The sequence below is a fragment of the Elephas maximus genome, chromosome 6, assembly GCF_024166365.1.
Source record: "Elephas maximus indicus isolate mEleMax1 chromosome 6, mEleMax1 primary haplotype, whole genome shotgun sequence".
In the NCBI taxonomy this organism is placed as follows: Eukaryota; Metazoa; Chordata; class Mammalia; order Proboscidea; family Elephantidae; genus Elephas; species Elephas maximus.
In genome coordinates, this window is record NC_064824.1 from 26,969,543 (window position 1) to 26,986,003 (window position 16,461).

Consider the following 16,461-nt stretch of genomic DNA (forward strand, 5'->3'; position numbering starts at 1 on the left):
CGTCTTTTATCATTGCATAGTATTCCATTGTGTGAATATACCATAATTTGTTTATCCATTCATCTATTGATGGGCACCTAGGTTGTTTCCATCTCTTTGCTATTGTAAACAGTGCTGCAATGAACGTGAGTGTGAATGTATTTGTGTGAGGGCTCTTATTTCTCTAGGATATATTGCAAGGAATGGGATTGCTGGATTGTATGATAGTTCTATTTTTAGCTTTTTTAGGAAACACCAAATTGATTTCCAAAGTGGTTATACCTTTACATTCTCACTAGCAGTGTATAAGTGTTCCAGTCTCTCCATAACCTCTTCAACATTTATTATTTTGTGTTTTTTGGAGTAAAGCTAGCCTTGTTGGGGTGAGATGGTATCTCATTGTAGTTTTGCTTGGCATTTCTCTAATGGCTAGTGATCGTGAGCATTTCCTCGTGCATCTGTTAGCCACCTGAATGTCTTCTTTGGTGAAGCGCCTGTTGGCCTGCTCATACCCTTTGCCCATTTTTTAATTGGGTTATTTTTGTGGTTGAGGTTTTCCAGTATCTTGTAGATTTTAGAGATTAGATGCTGATCAGAATTGTCATAGCCAAAAAATTTTCTGAGTGTATAGGTTCTCTTTTTACTGTCTTGGTGAAATCTTTGGATGAGCATGAGTGTTTGATTTTTAGGAGCTCCCAGTTAGTTTTGTTTTTTTTCCCAGTTAATCTAGTTTCTCTTCTGGTGTATGAATTTACGTCTGGATTCTCAATTCTGTTCATCGGTTTCTGTGTCTGTTGTACCAGTACCAGGTTGTTTTTACTACCACGGTGGTATAGTAGTTTCTAAAATCAGGTAATGTGAGGCCTCCCACTTTCTTTTTCTTTTTCAATAATGCTTTACTTATCCAGGTCTATTTTCTTTCCATATTAAGTTGACGATTTGCTTCTCCATTTTATTAAAAACTGCCTTTGGAATTTGGATCAGGATTACATTGTATCTATGCATCGCTTTGGGTAGAATAGGTATTTTCACAATGCTGAGTCATCCTAAACATGAGCAAGGTATGTTTTCCCACTTATGTGGGTCTCTTGGTTTCTTGCAGTAGTCCCTTGTAGTTTTCTTTGTATAGGCCTTTTATGTTTCTGGTTAGATTCATTCGTAAGTATTTTATCTTCTTGAGGGCTATGGTAAATGGTATTGATTTCGTGATTTCTTCTTCAGTGTTCTCTTTGTTGGTGTAGAGGAATCCAACTGATTTTTTTTTTTATCTTGTATCCTGATACTCTGCTGAACTCTTCTATTAGTTCTAGTAGTTTTCCTGTGGATTCTTTAGGGATTTCTGTGTATAAGATCATATCATCTGCAAATAAAGATACCATTACTTCTTCCTCACCAATTTGGATGCCTTTATTTTTTTTTTTCTAGCCTAATTGCTCTGGCTAGGACCTCCCACCCAATGTTGAGTAAGAGCAGTGATAAAGGGCATCCTTGTCTGGTTCCTTTTCTCAAGGGGAGTGCTTTCAGACTCTCTCCGTTTAGGATGATGCTGGCTGTTGGCTTCATATAAATGCATTTTGCTATGTTGAGGAATTTCCCTTCTGTTCCTGTTTTGCTGAGTTTTTATCATGAATGGGTGTTGGACTTTGTCAAATGCCTTTTCTGCATCAATTGATAAGATCATATGTTTCATTTGCTTTGTTTGTGTGATGGATTGCATTGATTGTTTTTTAATGTTAAACCATTCCTGCATACCTGGTATGAATCCCACTTGGTCGTGGTGAGCTGTTTTTTTGATATGTTGTTGAATTCTATTGGCGAGAATTTTGTTGAGGATTTTTGCATCTACATTCATGAGGGATATAGGTCTATAATTTTCTTTTTTTGTGGTGTCTTTACCTGGTTTTGGCATCAGGGCTATGCTGGTTTCATACAATGAGTTTGGGAGTATACCATCCTTTTCTGTGCTCTGAAATAACTTCAGTAGTAGTGGTGACAACTTTTCTCTAAAAGTTAGGTAAAATTCTACAGTGAAGCCATCAGGGCCAGGACTTTCTTTGTCGGGAGTTTTTTTAATTACCTTTTCAATCTCTCTTTTCCTTATAGGTTTATTTAGTTGTTCTACCTCTGTTTGTGTTAGTTTAGATAGGTAGTTTGTTTCTAGAAATTTATCCATTTCCTCTAGGTTTTCAAAATTTGTTACAGAATACGATTTTTCATAGTATTCTGTTATGATCCTTTTAATTTCAGTTGGGTCTGTTGTGATATTGCCCATCTCATTTCTTTTTTGGGTCATTTGCGTTCTCTCCTGTTTTTCTTTTGTCAGTTTGGCCAGTGGTTGATTGATTTTGTTGATCTTTTCAAAGAACTAGCTTTGGGTCTTGTTAACTCTTTCAATTGTTTTTCTATTCTCTATTTCATTTAATTCTGCTCTGATTTCTAACATTTGCTTTCTTCTGGTGCCCAAGGGCTTCTTCTTCTTCTTTTTTTTTTTTCAAATTTTTTATTAAACTTTAGATGAAGGTTTACAGAACAAACTAGTTTCTCATTAAACAGTTACTAAACATATTGTTATGTGACATTGGTTAACAACCCCACGGCACGTCAACACTCTCTCTTCTCAACCTTGGGTTCCCTATTACCGGCTTTTCTGTTCTCGCCTGCCTTCTAGACCTTGCCCCTGGGCTAGTGTGCCCCTATAGCCTCGTTTTGTTTTATGGGCCTGTCCAATCTTTGGTTGAAGGGTGAACCTCAGGAGTGACTTCATTACTGAGCTATAAGGGTGTCTGGGGGCCATACTCTCAGGGTTTCTCCAGTCTCTGTCAGGCCAGCAAATCTGGTCTTTCTTTTTGAGTTAGAATTTTGTACATTTTTTTCCCCAGCTCTGTCCGAGACCCTCTGTTGTGATCCATGTCAGACCAGTCCGTGGTAGTAGCTGGGCACCATCTAGTTGTCCTGGACTCAGTCTGGTGGAGGCCATGGTGGAGATGTGGTCAGTTAGTCCTCTGGACCAATCTTTCCCTTGTGTCTTTAGTTTTTTTATTCTTCCTTGCTCCCAAAGGGTTGAGACCAGTGGAGTATCCTAGATGGCCACTGACAGGCTTTTAAGACCCCAGACACTACTCACCAAAGTAGAATGTAGAACATTTTCTTTATAAAATATGCCAGTTGAACTAGATGTTCCCTGAGACCATGGTCCCCACAGCCCCAAGGACTTCTTTTGCTGCTCTCCTATTTGTTCGAGTTATGGGGATAATTCCTTGATTTTGGCTCATTCTTCTTTTTGGGTATGCGCATTTAATGCTATAAATTGACCTCTGAGCACTTCTTTTGCTGTGTCCTAAAGGTTCTGGCAGGATGTGTTTTCATTCTCATTTGATTCTATGAATTTCTTTATTCCATCCTTAATTTCTTCTGTAACCCAGTATTTTTTGAGCAAGGTGTTGTTTACTTTTCCATGTGTTCGATTTTTTTTTTTTCCTTGTCTTTTCTGTTATTTATTTCTACTTTAATGGTTTTATGGTCAGAAGATGCTTTGTAATATTTGAATGTTTTAGATTCTTTTAAGGCTTGCTTTATGGCCTAATATGTGGTCTACTCTGGAGAACGTTCTGTGTGCATTGGAAAAGAAAGTATACTTGGCTGCTGTGGGGTGAAGTGTTCTTCATATGTCTGTGAGGTCAAATTGGTTGATTGTGGCATTTAGATGTTCTGTGTTTTTATTGAGCTTCTTTCTGGATGTTCTATCCTTCACCGTAAGCGGTATGTTGACGTCTCCTACTCTTGTTGTGGAGCTGTCTGTCTCTGTTTTCAGTGCTGTTAGAGTTTATGTATTTTGTAGCCCTGTCGTTGGGTGCATAAATATTTTTTATTATGGTTATGTCTTCCTGGTGTATTGACCCTTTAATCATTTTATAGTGTCCTTCCTTATCCTTCGTGGTGGATTTTACTTTAAAGTCTTTTTTTTTTGTCAGAAAATAATATTGCCCGCCCTGATCTTTTTTGATTGTTGTTTGCTTAATATATATATATATTTTTCCATTGTTTGAGTTTTAGTTTGTGTCTTTAAGTCTAAGGCATGTCTCTTATAGGCAGCATATAGACGGATCGTGTTTTTTAATCCCTTCTGCCACTCTCTGTCTCTGTTGGTGCATTTAGTCCATTTACATTCAGCATAATCATTGATAGGTGTGAGTTTAGTGCCGTCATTTTGGTGTCTTTTTTGTGTGTGTGTTGTGACAGTTTCTTTGTTCTGCTTAATTTTTTGTGCTGAGTAGTTTTTCTTTATATATTTTCTTTTCCTCTTTTTCATTGTTGTTGATTTTGTATTTGCTGAGTCTTTATGTTTTTCTTGTTTTTATTTTGATATATAGGATTGTTAGTTTCCTTTGTGGTTATCTTAATATTTACCCCTATTTTTCTAAGTTTAAACCAGTTTTATTTCTCTATAACACTTTGACTTCCTTTCCATATGAAAGATCTATGACTACATTTTTTAGTCTTTCTTTTTTGTTTTAATGTTGTCATCGTTTAGATAATGACATCTCTGTTTCCCTGTTTGGAGCATTTTAGCTTTGATTTATTTTTGTGATTTCCCTATGTGGCTTGATATCTGGTTGCTCTGTCCTATGTTGATGTCTTGGGTTGTTATCTGATGTTATTGATTTTCTAACCAGAGGACTCCCTTTAGTATTTCTTGTAATTTTGGTTTGATTTTTGAAAATTGCCTAAACTTCTCTTAATCTGGAAATGTCCTAATTTCACCATCATCTTTGAGAGACAGTTTTGCTGGATATGTAATTCTTGGCTGGCAGTCTTTTTCCTTCAAGGCTTTATATGTGTCATCCCATTGCCTTCTTACCTGCATGGTTTCTGCTGAGTAGTCTCCGTTTAGTCTTATTGCCTCTCATTTGTAGGTGACTTTTTGTTTATCCCTCAAAACCCAAAACCAAACTCACTGCCGTTGAGTCAATTCCGACTCATAGCAACCCTATAGGACAGAGTAGAACTGCCCCGATAGAGTTTCTAAGGAGCACCTGGCAGATTTCAGCTGCCGACCTCTTGGTTAGCAGCCATAGCTCTTAACCACTACACCACCAGGGTTTCCTGTTTATCCCTAGCTGCTCTTAAAATTCTCTATCTTTGGTTTTGGCAAGTTTGATTATAATATGTCTTGGTGACTTTCTTTTGGGATCTACCCTGTGTGGGGTTTGATGAGCTTCTTAGATAGATATCTCCTTGTCTTTCACAATATCAGGGAAGTTTCCTGCCAACAAATCTTTAACAATTCTCTCTGTATTTTCTGCTACCCCTTCCCCCACCCCTATTCTTGTACTGCAGTCACTAATAGGTTATCCCTCTTGATGCTGTCCCACAAAATTCTTAGGATTTCTTCATTGTTTTAAATTCTTTTATCTGATTTTTCCTCAAATATGCTGGTGTCAAGTGCTTTATCTTCAATTGCACTAATTCTGACTTCTGTCGCCTCAGTTCTGCTCCTATGACTTTCTACTGAGTTGTCTAATTCTGAAATTTTGTTGTTAATCTTCTGGATTTCTGTTTGCTGCCTCTCTATGGATTCTTGCAGCTTGTTAAATTTGTCACTATGCTCTTCTCTAATCTTCTTAAGTTCCTCTATTGCTTTGTCTGTGCTCCTTGGCTTGTTCTGTGTTTTCGCTGATCTCTTGAAGAGTTCTGTATATTAATCTTTTGTATTCTACCTTCCATAATTCCAGGAAATTATCTTCATCCAGATTTCTTGATTGTTTTGGGAGCTTGCTGAAACCGTCATGGTCTGCCTCTTTATATGATTGAATATTGACTGTTGTCTCTGAGCCATTGATAAATTATTGTATTTATTTATGTTTGCTTACTGTGTCCTAGCTTCCTGTTTTTTTTTTTTTTTTTTTTTTTTGGATAGGCCCAAATAGGTTGCTTGAGTGAACTAGTTTGATTATTGGCACCTCCTCCACCTCCTCTCTCCCCACACGCCATCCAAGTTGGATGAAAGAAATGTGAGGGACAGTATCGCCTTTTTAAAACAAATACAAAATAGGAAAAACGTGTTTTGATGACTCAAAAGTTAAGAACCAAAGCATTCAGGATTGTGTATTGATGGACATATTGGGAAGGAGGAAATAAGAACAATAATTTACTAAAGATAAAAAACTCACGAAAGACTGAAAACAGAATCGTAAGGAGATAGTGTTCTGCCTATTTAAAACACCTTTTCTTTATCCACCTGATTATTTTGAAAAGTCACTTAGTCATTTGTCAAACTTAACTTTTAGAAATAAAAAATTAAAACTGTAGTTCACTAATTATAGGATCATTATTTTATGACTTGAAGGGTCTCTAGATAATATCTCATGACAGAACTAGGGTAATCATGTGCCCTGATATGCCAGGGACAGTTCCAGTTTATACTGGTTGTCCTGGAGTAATCATTAATAGTGCCTCTTTCACTCTCAAAACTGTCATAGTTTAGACAATAAATTATATGGCCACTCTAATGTACTCCACATTTCTTGATGACTGGTCTACTGACAGGAGCCCTATTGGCACAGTGGGTAAGTGCTCAGCTGCTAACCAAGAAGTTGGCGGTTTCAACCTACCCCGTGGCTGTTTGAGAGGAAAGACCTGCTCCCATAAAGATTACGACCTAGGAAATCCTATGAGGCAGTTCTATTCTGTCCTATAGGGTTGCGATTCAGCAGCACCTAACAACAAGAAGTACACTGACAAAATTCATGTTTTCTAGTTCCTGATCTAGTGATTTTCACACTAGACTCGTGTGCTTCCATAAAGGAAGCAGTACTGGCCAACAGTTAATCTTGGATCTTTTGATCAGGACTTTAGAGTCCCACCTCCAGGCCATCTCCCTCTGTAGTGAACTTTATACTTATGCAGGGAAAGTGAAGAGCCAGATAGCAGGTCTGCTTTATTGACCCAAATTTTCCTCCAAGCATCATGAATCAGATTATTGTCAACAAGCAAATATTTAGTTTTAAACTGGTGTTAAGGCACTATTGGAATCAAACCTAGCCACATAGACCCAAATTGTCCCAACAGCTGAGAAAATCCAAAATATGCAATGAATGCTGCTTTCATGCAGATTCAGGAAAACCCCTAACAGGTAAGTCACTCTATCTTGAAACAAAAAATGGCAGGTTACCATGCTTTTGTTAAAACAAATGAAAACACTATGGAGCACAGTTCTACTCAGATACACATGGGATCACCATGAGTTGGAACTGCTTTGGCAGTAACTGGTCTTTTGTTGTTGATGTTACTTAGGCATTCTTTCTGGGTGTATGCCAGAAATGTTTCCTGGCCCATGAAGTGATAGCTGCTCCCTTATTAAATTAGAGCAACTTAAAAATGCACCCATGATTCCATGGTTAAATAGTTGGGAAACGTGTAGTTAAAAGGCACTCATCACTGTAAGATTGTGTGAAATGTTTATTATCCTATACAAATAATGACTGCCTAAAAGGGATGCGTTCCAATTTGCAGTTTTCCTCGAACTTCCTGGGTCAACGATCCCTCCACGAATTCTCGTTTTTTGCAAACATCTGTCTATATATGTAGAGACACTTCCATTCCACAGAGCATGATTTAGAAAATGCTGACATTGAAGCTGGCAAAATGACTGACAAAGGTCAGGAATCTTGACGTATTCTTGTGCCGTCTTGAGTAGTTTGGTAGAAGAAATGTTTCCCTTCCTGAGATAATAAAGAGGCTGAAGGATGGTATGTTTTCCTGGACACCCAGATGGCAGATTACAAGTGCTCTGGCAGCAGTTTTGTGTCCCTAATGAATACAAAGTATTTTTACCTTCAACTTGTAGTACAGCATCACAGAGCTTAAGATTGATAAGCAGTCCAAATAATACCTCCTCTCCTTTTAAAATCATATTTAAAAAAAACCTGGAAAAGCTTTGCAATCATTGCCACAATGTCTCAGAGGGTGTTAGGTTAATAGAAGCCAGAGAGGGGTGGAAAAGAGACATGCTAGTCACTAGGAAGAAGGACTCTATTTGCTATGAGGATTTGTGGGAACAGCAGTTTGGTATTGGGGTTTGGTAAGTATGAGGAGCCCTGGTCGTGCAGTGAGTGGTTAAGTGCTCGGCTGCTAACTGAAAGGCTGGGGCTTCGAACCTACCAGCCACTCTGTGGGAGAAAGATGTGGCAGTCTGCTTCTGTAAAAAAATAATTTGGGCTTATTGGAAAAATCAGTGCCCTTACCATATAGAATGTAACAAGAGAAGAAATAACTATATGTTACACTGATTTTCTTTGGAGAAGTTTTACTTTAAGACATGTTGGGCTTATCAAGGGAGGGGAAGGGATGAAGGTCAAGACCTGCTTATTTCTGCAGAAGACAAAGGGGGGAGTGATTGAACTTTGAGCTATATTTCATTTAATAAGAACATTTACTATGAGAAATGATTCTACTTGTATGTTTATTTTGCTTCCTCTATGAATATGTTAAATGTTCTTTAACACCCACCTTTAAAAACATTACAAACATACTAAACAGCAGTTCTCTAATTTAGAGAGTGCTAAATTATTCAACAAATACTTGTGTGAATATTACTATTTGCAAAGCTGCAGGGAATACACTGATAAATAAGGTAATCTTTAATCTCAAGGAGTTCACAATCTTTTTATAGAGAGGATGATAAGGATATAGATAGCAAAAACAAACAGGTTACAGTAGTTGCCATTATAAAACTAAACCAAACCAACTGCTGTGGAGTTGACTCCAGCTCATGCCAACCCCATATATGACTGAGTCAAACTGTGCTCCGTAGGGTTTTCAGTGGCCGATTTTCAGAGGTAGATCACCAAGACTTTCTTCCGAGATGTTTCTGGGTAGACTCGAACCTCCAACTTTTCAGTTAGCAGTCAAGTATGATAACCATTTGCACCACCCAAGGACTACTGTTGCCATTTTAGAGGGTTGAGAAGAAGGATGGTCCTCGTGCATCAAATGGTTAAGGAAAGGCTTCACATAGAGAGTAGCTTTTGAGATGGACTTCGAAGGTTGAGGCCAAACGTTGAGAGGAGGTGTTGTAGGGAGGAGAGAGAAAGCAAACAACTGCCTACAGGTGAAGTTCTTGAATGTTTGAAGAAAACAAAGCAGTCCAATTTGGGAGGAGTGGAGTAAGTGTTAGGGAGTAATGGGCCATAGAGTTAGAAAACCAAATTGTGAAGTACTTTGTATCAGTCAGCTTGGCTAATAGACTGCAGTAACAAAGAACCCCCCAAATCTCAGTAATACAAGTTTATTATGTGCTTTACATTTCTGTTGTGCATTACCTGTGCCTCTGCCCCATGGCATCTTTATTCAGGACCCAGACTGAAGAAGCAGCTCCTATCTGCTATATCATCAACCAGGCAGAGGGAAAAAAGACTATGGAAGAATGCAATGGCTCTCAAAGTGGCTGCTTGAAAGTGGCACGTGTTACTTCTGCTCACATTTCATTGACCAAAGCAAGTGACATGGCCAAATCAGATATCAGTGGGGTGGGGGTATATAAAACGTTCCCACGAGAAGGAACAGTGAATATTTTGAACAATTTACCAGAAGTCTTAAAAGCCTTCTGTTTGTTGTTCTTAAGTCTTTAGGTAGTTAGGAGCCATGGCAGGTTTCTGGACAAGAGCATGTGGTTTGGAAGAAAAAGAACCTAGTAATAATATATGTGTAGGATAGATTGCAGCAGAAAGGCAAAACCACAAGAAGAAGAACAATTTGAATGCGATTGCGGTGCCTCAGGCAAGAGAAGATATGGGTCTAAGTCCGGGTAATAGTGGTGGAAATGAAAAGGTACAAACTGCTGGGAGGAGAGAAGAGGGGTGAGAAAATGAAAGTGACTAGTGTTAATAGTAGAGTGAGTGCATCCTTAAGAGAAATCGAGAAATGAGGACAAAATGACCGTTGTAAAATAGGGATGATGATTTCTTTAGGGAGTGGATGAGAACAGCCTGAGGTGCAGTGGGTCTTCCAGAGGGAGATCTCATGTGGGAAGCAGGAACTTCGAGAGGTTAGGGGAAGGTAAATGTAGGAGGCACCTTTGAGGAGTAATTGTGGAAACTATGGATGTAATGATAAAGGAAAACGCAGAGTGAAAAGTAAAGGGACACACACCTGTATTTGGAACATACAGGAGGAAGAAGAGACTGAAGAAGCCATCCGAGAGGTGGAAGAATTTGGATTGGGCGGCAGCAGGGAAGGCAAGGGAAGGGATAGTTTGAGGAGTGCATATTACTTATCTAGGACCCCCTGGGTGGTACAAGCGGTTAATGTGCTTGGCTGTTAACTGAAAGATTAGAGGTTCAAGTCCACCCAGAGGTACTTCTGAAGGAAGGCATGGTGATCTACTCCCCAAAAATCAGACGTTACAAACCCTACAGAGCACAGCTCTACTGTGGCATGTGGGGTTGCCATAGTCAGAGTCAACTCTGGCAACTGGTTTGGTTTATTATTTCTCTATTGCTCTGCAACAAATTACCCCAAACCTAAGCAGCTTAAAACAACATTTATTATCTCACAGTGTCTGTGGATCAGGAATTCAGGAGTGGCTTAGCTTGGTGGTTCTGGCTCAGGGTCTTTTATGATGTTACAGTCAAGATGTCCGCTGTGGCTCATGTGCTTCCAAGATGGCTGTGGGCAAGAGGTCTCTGTTCCTCACTGGCTGTGGCAGAAGGCCTCAGTTTATCACCACATAGAATTTTCCATAGCATTGGTTGATATGTTCTTACCACATGGCATCTGGTTTCCCCCAGACAGTGATCCGAGAGAGCAATACCATATGACCTAGTTTCAGAACTGACACACTTTCACTTCCGCCCCGCTCTGTTCATTAGAACTGAGTCCCTAAGTCCAGCCCATGCTTAGAAGAATTTAGTTCCACCCCTTCAAAGGAAAAATCAAAGAATTTGTGGACATGTTTTAAAATTTCCTACAGTGGAGGTATTGTCAAATGAGCGACCTTACAGAAAGATCAAGAATGCAAGCTGGAAAAGGCAGTGTGGTGTGGCAGGAAGTATAAAGGTTTTGGAGTGAGTTGGGTTAGTGACTTAATGTCTCTGAGCCTCACAGACTTCCTCTGTGGCATAAAGACAATGATGACACCTTGGAAGCATTATAAAAACCCATTGCCGTCGAATCGATTCTGACTCATAGCGACCCTACAGGACAGAGTAGAACTGCCCCACAGGGTTTCCAAGGAGCGGCTGGTAGATTCGGACTGCTGACTTTTTGGTTAGCAGCCATAGCTCTTAACCACTACACCACCGGGGTTTTTAAGAAGCACTATAGTGACAGTTAAAGATAATAGGTGTAGAACACCTCAACAAAGAGCTTGATGAACCAAACCGGTTGCCCTGGAGTCAATTCTGACTCATACTCTACCCTATAGGGCAGGGTAGAACTGCCCCTCAGAGTTTCTATGGAGTGCCTGCTGGATTTGAACTGCCAACCACTATGCCACCAGGGTTTCCATCAGCACTCACTAAACTTTGTATCCTTGAGTAGCAATTAATATGGCATTTGTTGATATTTGAAATTGCAGTTACGGTAGAATGTTGAGAGGTGAAAATCAGATTGAAAAGGTTAAAATCAGGGCAGGGTTTATATTTGATGTCTTATATCTGTGTGTATGTGTGTCTGTATGTAAGAATTCTGTAGGACACGTGTTATAAATGTAGATTCCAGGATTCCAGAAGGTATGATACAGGAGACCCAGAAACCTGCATTTTTAACAAACAGCCAGATGAATATGAGGTAGATGGCCCACAGACCCTGCTTTCAGAATCCTGGATTAAGGAATGAATAGGGAGTGAGCGAGTACAGGTGACGTGGGGTAGGCAGGGATGAAAGGTTCCAGGTGGATTATCTGTGGATGTGAAGCCCACTTGTGAGCATATCATGAGTGGCCAGGCCAGAGGCAGGTAGAAACCTAAAGGGAGGGTATGGCACCAACAGTCAGCAAACAGGGTAGTAAGAGAAACAATTCTCTTTAGGAGTAGAGATTAAGAATATCAGGGAGCCCGGACACTTTTTCACCTCAGTAATGAGGCCACTCCTGAGGTTCACCCTTCAAGCAAAGATTGAACAGACCCATGGAACAAAGCAAGACTGGAAGGGTGCACCAGCCTAGGGGTGGGGACTAGAGGGCAGGCAGGAACAGGAAGGCTGGAAATAGGGAACTCAGGGTTGAGAAAGGGGAGTGTTGACCTGTCGTGGGGTCGTTAACCACTGTCATATAACAATGTGTGTACTGACTGAAGAGAAAAAATAATTTGTTCTGTAAACCTTCATCTAAAGGTCAATAAAAAATAATTATAAAAAGGAATATCAGGGGGCCTTTTCTATAAAACAAAACAAGACTAAGTAGGCACACCAGCTAACAAAACAAGACTAACTGGGCACACCAGCTAGGGGTCAGAGACAAGAAGGCAGGAGGGGACAGGAAGCTGGTAACGGGGAACCCAAGCTCAAGAGGGGGAGAGTGTTGACATGTGGGGATGGCAACCAATGTCAAAAGGCAATATGTGTATTGTTTAGTGAGAAACTAATTTTCTCTGTAAACCATCTAAAGTACAATAAAAAAAAAGTAGCAACCTGATAAAAATATTATCACTTAAAAAAAAAAAAAAAGAATACCCGGGGAGCCTGATCTTTTCTGAGAAGTAGGAGGCAAGCCTATGAGCTGAGGCAGAGTTGTGAGCTTGAGAAAAGCAGAGGCGATAATCAGAAAGCCGCAGAAAATGCAATGCTTGTAGACCAGCCATTTGAAAACATTAAGTATAAATGTTTTATCTTGATTTGAATTTCCTTCATGTGTACCGAATCTTTGGATGGGGGTAATGTGAATAAAATGAGGTGCAAGGTTCCAAAGGGGGGGAAAAAAAGTGTTAACCAAAATCTATCACATAAATTTGTTTTTGCAATATTAGGCCAGCAGGGGGCGATACGGTAGTGCATATGCTGAAGTCAGCTCAGCCTCCTGGACTGAGTAATGCCAGCTCTTGTTGAACAGGGCTATTAACCCAACCTAAAGTGCAGAACTGGGGGAGCTTCATTAATTACTTTCATAGTCGTGAACCTTCATAGAAGGAACTTGGAAAGTTTTTCTTTAATTATTAAGGCATCCGTTTTTTTTGAACTGCCAATTCCTATAGTCAAAAAGAAATTAATTCTGTAGAGTTTAAGGGAATTATTACCCCTCATTTATTGACCTCACTTTTGACATAGAGATCAGAACAGAGAAGGGAAAAGACTGAGAAAAGAGAAAAGTGCATCTACGGAATGACCCCGAGAAGTGGAACTGCTAAGTCAAAGGTGTGGACTTCACGGTTTTGTTAGCTGCTCCCCAGTTGCCTTCCAGAGAGATTGTACCAATTTTCTTTTGCACCAATAATAAGAGTCTTATTTCTCTGCACCTTTGAAAATCCACCATACACGCAAACTTTTTCATATATACCTGACAGGCGAAATAAGAACTGGGGAACCCACCCACCGCCATCTCATAGTGACCCTATAGGACAGAGTAGAACTGTCCCGTCAGGTTTCCAAGGAGCAGCTGGTGAATTCGAACAGCCAACCTTTTGGTTAACAGCCAAGCTCTTAACCACTGTGCCACCAGGGCTCCATGAACTGGGGAGGGGATAGTTTTAACTTGCATTTCTCTCTTGTGGGTGAGTGGGCACTTTTTTATATTAAAATTCTGTGTAAAAAAATTTTTTTTTTCTGTGAGCTGTCTGTTGATGTTCTTTGTACAATGGGTTACTGGTCTTTTATTATCGATTTGTAGGAGCTCTCTTTATGGGGTCAGCCAAAATGTTCAGTTAACAATAGACTTAAATCACACTTCTCAACAGATGTTTAAATGATGAATGGCCTTCAAAGCATTCCCTTCCTGCACCTGCTCACTCTATCCTCATAACCTGTGAAACATGTCTCAAATTACTGTTTTAAAATCACCTTTGGGAAGTCTGCTGTGTACAACTGTTTGCCTCAAGAGTGCCAAATTTTTTCCCTTCTGTAGTTCATTTCAATGTGGAGAACAGCCAGGAGTTAAATGATGACAAATCAGGCGAATGTAGGAGTTGGCACAATTTTGTCGTTGTTAGCTTCTGTCAAGTTGGCCCTGACTCAGGCAACCCCATGCACAACAGAAAGAAGTGTAGCCCTGTCCTGCGCCATCCCCACGATCAGCTGCAGATAGGACCATTGCCATCCATAGGGTTTTCGCTGGCTGGTTTTCAGAAGTAGATCACCGATGGTATTTCCTAGCCCATCTTAGTCTGGAAACTCTGCTGAAACCTGTTCAGCATCATAGCAACATGCAAGCCTCCACTGACAGACATGAGGTGGCCGTACCTGAGGTGCCTTGGCCAGGAATCAAGCCTGGGCTTCCTTGTGGAAGGCGAGAATTCTACCACTGAACCACCAATGCCCTTTGGTGCATTCTTATGGTTTCAAATTACCAAATGTCAGGTGTCTGCTTGGGTTCCCCACTGCTCAAACTGGAAGATTTTCAGAGAATGCCCTGGAAGTGTTGGACTCTGAGAACTGGTCAAGATTTAATAGGCTTTTGAGTGACGATCATCACAAAAGCCAGGTCATTGATGTCCCCTCCACTGCCAGGCATGTATTCCTCAGAAATGAGATAACATCCTTTTTTCTTTGTAATAGCTTTATTGAGGTAAAATTCACTCATTTAAAGTAGACAATTCAATGGTTTTTAGTAAATTTACAGAGTTGTGCAACCATCACCACAGTCAATTTTAGAACTTTTTCATCATTTCTGAAGGAAACCCTGCACTCCTTCCCTATTATTCACCATGTCCCTCATCCCCTCCCTCTCCCCAGCTCTAAACAATCTACTTTCTGTCTCCATATATTTGCCATTTCTGGAGATTTTTTATAAATGGAATTATATGTGTTTTCCATGGTTGGATCTCATCACTTTGCATAGTATTTTCAAGATCCATCCATGTTTTAGCATATGTCAGTACCTCATTCCTTTTTTGGGGCCAAATAATATTGGATATTGTCACATTTGGTTATCCATTCATCAGCTCATGGACATTTGGGTTGTTTCTACCTTTTGGCTGTTGCAAATAATGCTGCTACGAACATTTGTGTACAAATTTTTGTGTGGTCATATATTTAATTTCTTTTGGGTGTGTATGGAGGAGCGGAATTGCAGGGTCAAACGGTGTCTTTATGTTAACTTTTTGAGGAAGTTGTCAGATGATTTTCCAATGTGGCTGCACCATTTTATACTCCCAACAGAAATGTACGAGGGCTTCAATTGCTCCACAACCTTACCAACACTTGTTTCTCCTCCCCTCTTTTTTTTAATTACAGTCATCCTAGTGGGTGTGAAATGGTATCTCATCATGGTTTTTATTTACATTTCCTTGATGACTAGTGATGGGATGTAGGTGTCGTTGAAAAGAATAAACCTGCCTAGCAAATGCATAACTGTCTTTTAGCCTGGAGAACTCAGATGACAGCCTTACCACTGAGGATCCATGCAATAAGCATGTGTTTTTTCAGGTGCTTATCAGTCATTTTGTGTATCTTCTTTGAGAGATGTCTATACAAGTTCTTTGCCCATTTTTAAATCGAGTTCTTTGTCTTTTTGTTGTTGAGATGTGTGTTTTTTATATATCCTGGGTACTAGACCGTATTCGGATATCAGATATATGGTTTGCAAATATTTTCTTCCATTCTCTGGGTTGTCTGCCACTTTCTTGGTAGGGTTCTTTGATGCACAAAAGCTTTTAATTTTGATGAAGTCCAATTTATCTATTTTTTTCTTTTGTTGGTTGTGCTTTTGGTGTCATATCTAAGAATCCATTGCCAGATCTAAAGTCATGAACATTTACCTGTGTGTGTTTTGAGTTTTATAGTTTTGGCTCTTGTATTTGGGTCCTTGTTCCATTTTGAGTTAATTTGTTATACAGTGTGAGGTAAGGGTATATCCTTTTTTAAAATCCATGTTATATGTTAACAAAAAAAAAAAAAAAAAGCCAAACCCTGTGAAAGGCGATATGTCAGTATCTGTTACAAATGCATACCCCTTCCAATTCCAGTTCTAGAAACTTAACCTACAGATTGGGATGTATTTAGAAGATTATTCATTGCCACATTTCTTTATTTCCTTCTTTCTATCTTCCTTTATTATTATTGTTATTTTTGTGATACTAAAACATTGCAAAGAACCCAAATGTCCATCAGTAAAAAAAAAAAAAAGGCTGTTAAATGAATTATGGTACATTCATGTAATGGAATACTATGTGGCTGTGAAAAAGAACAAAGCTGTCTATATGCTGACTTGGAAAGCTCTTCAGAAAATATTGTTCAATGAAAAAAATCAGAGCTTAATACATATTTTTGTGAAAAAAGTGGACAATAAGAATATATATGGATATTCCTTATATACATGTGTAAAGAAGCTCTGCA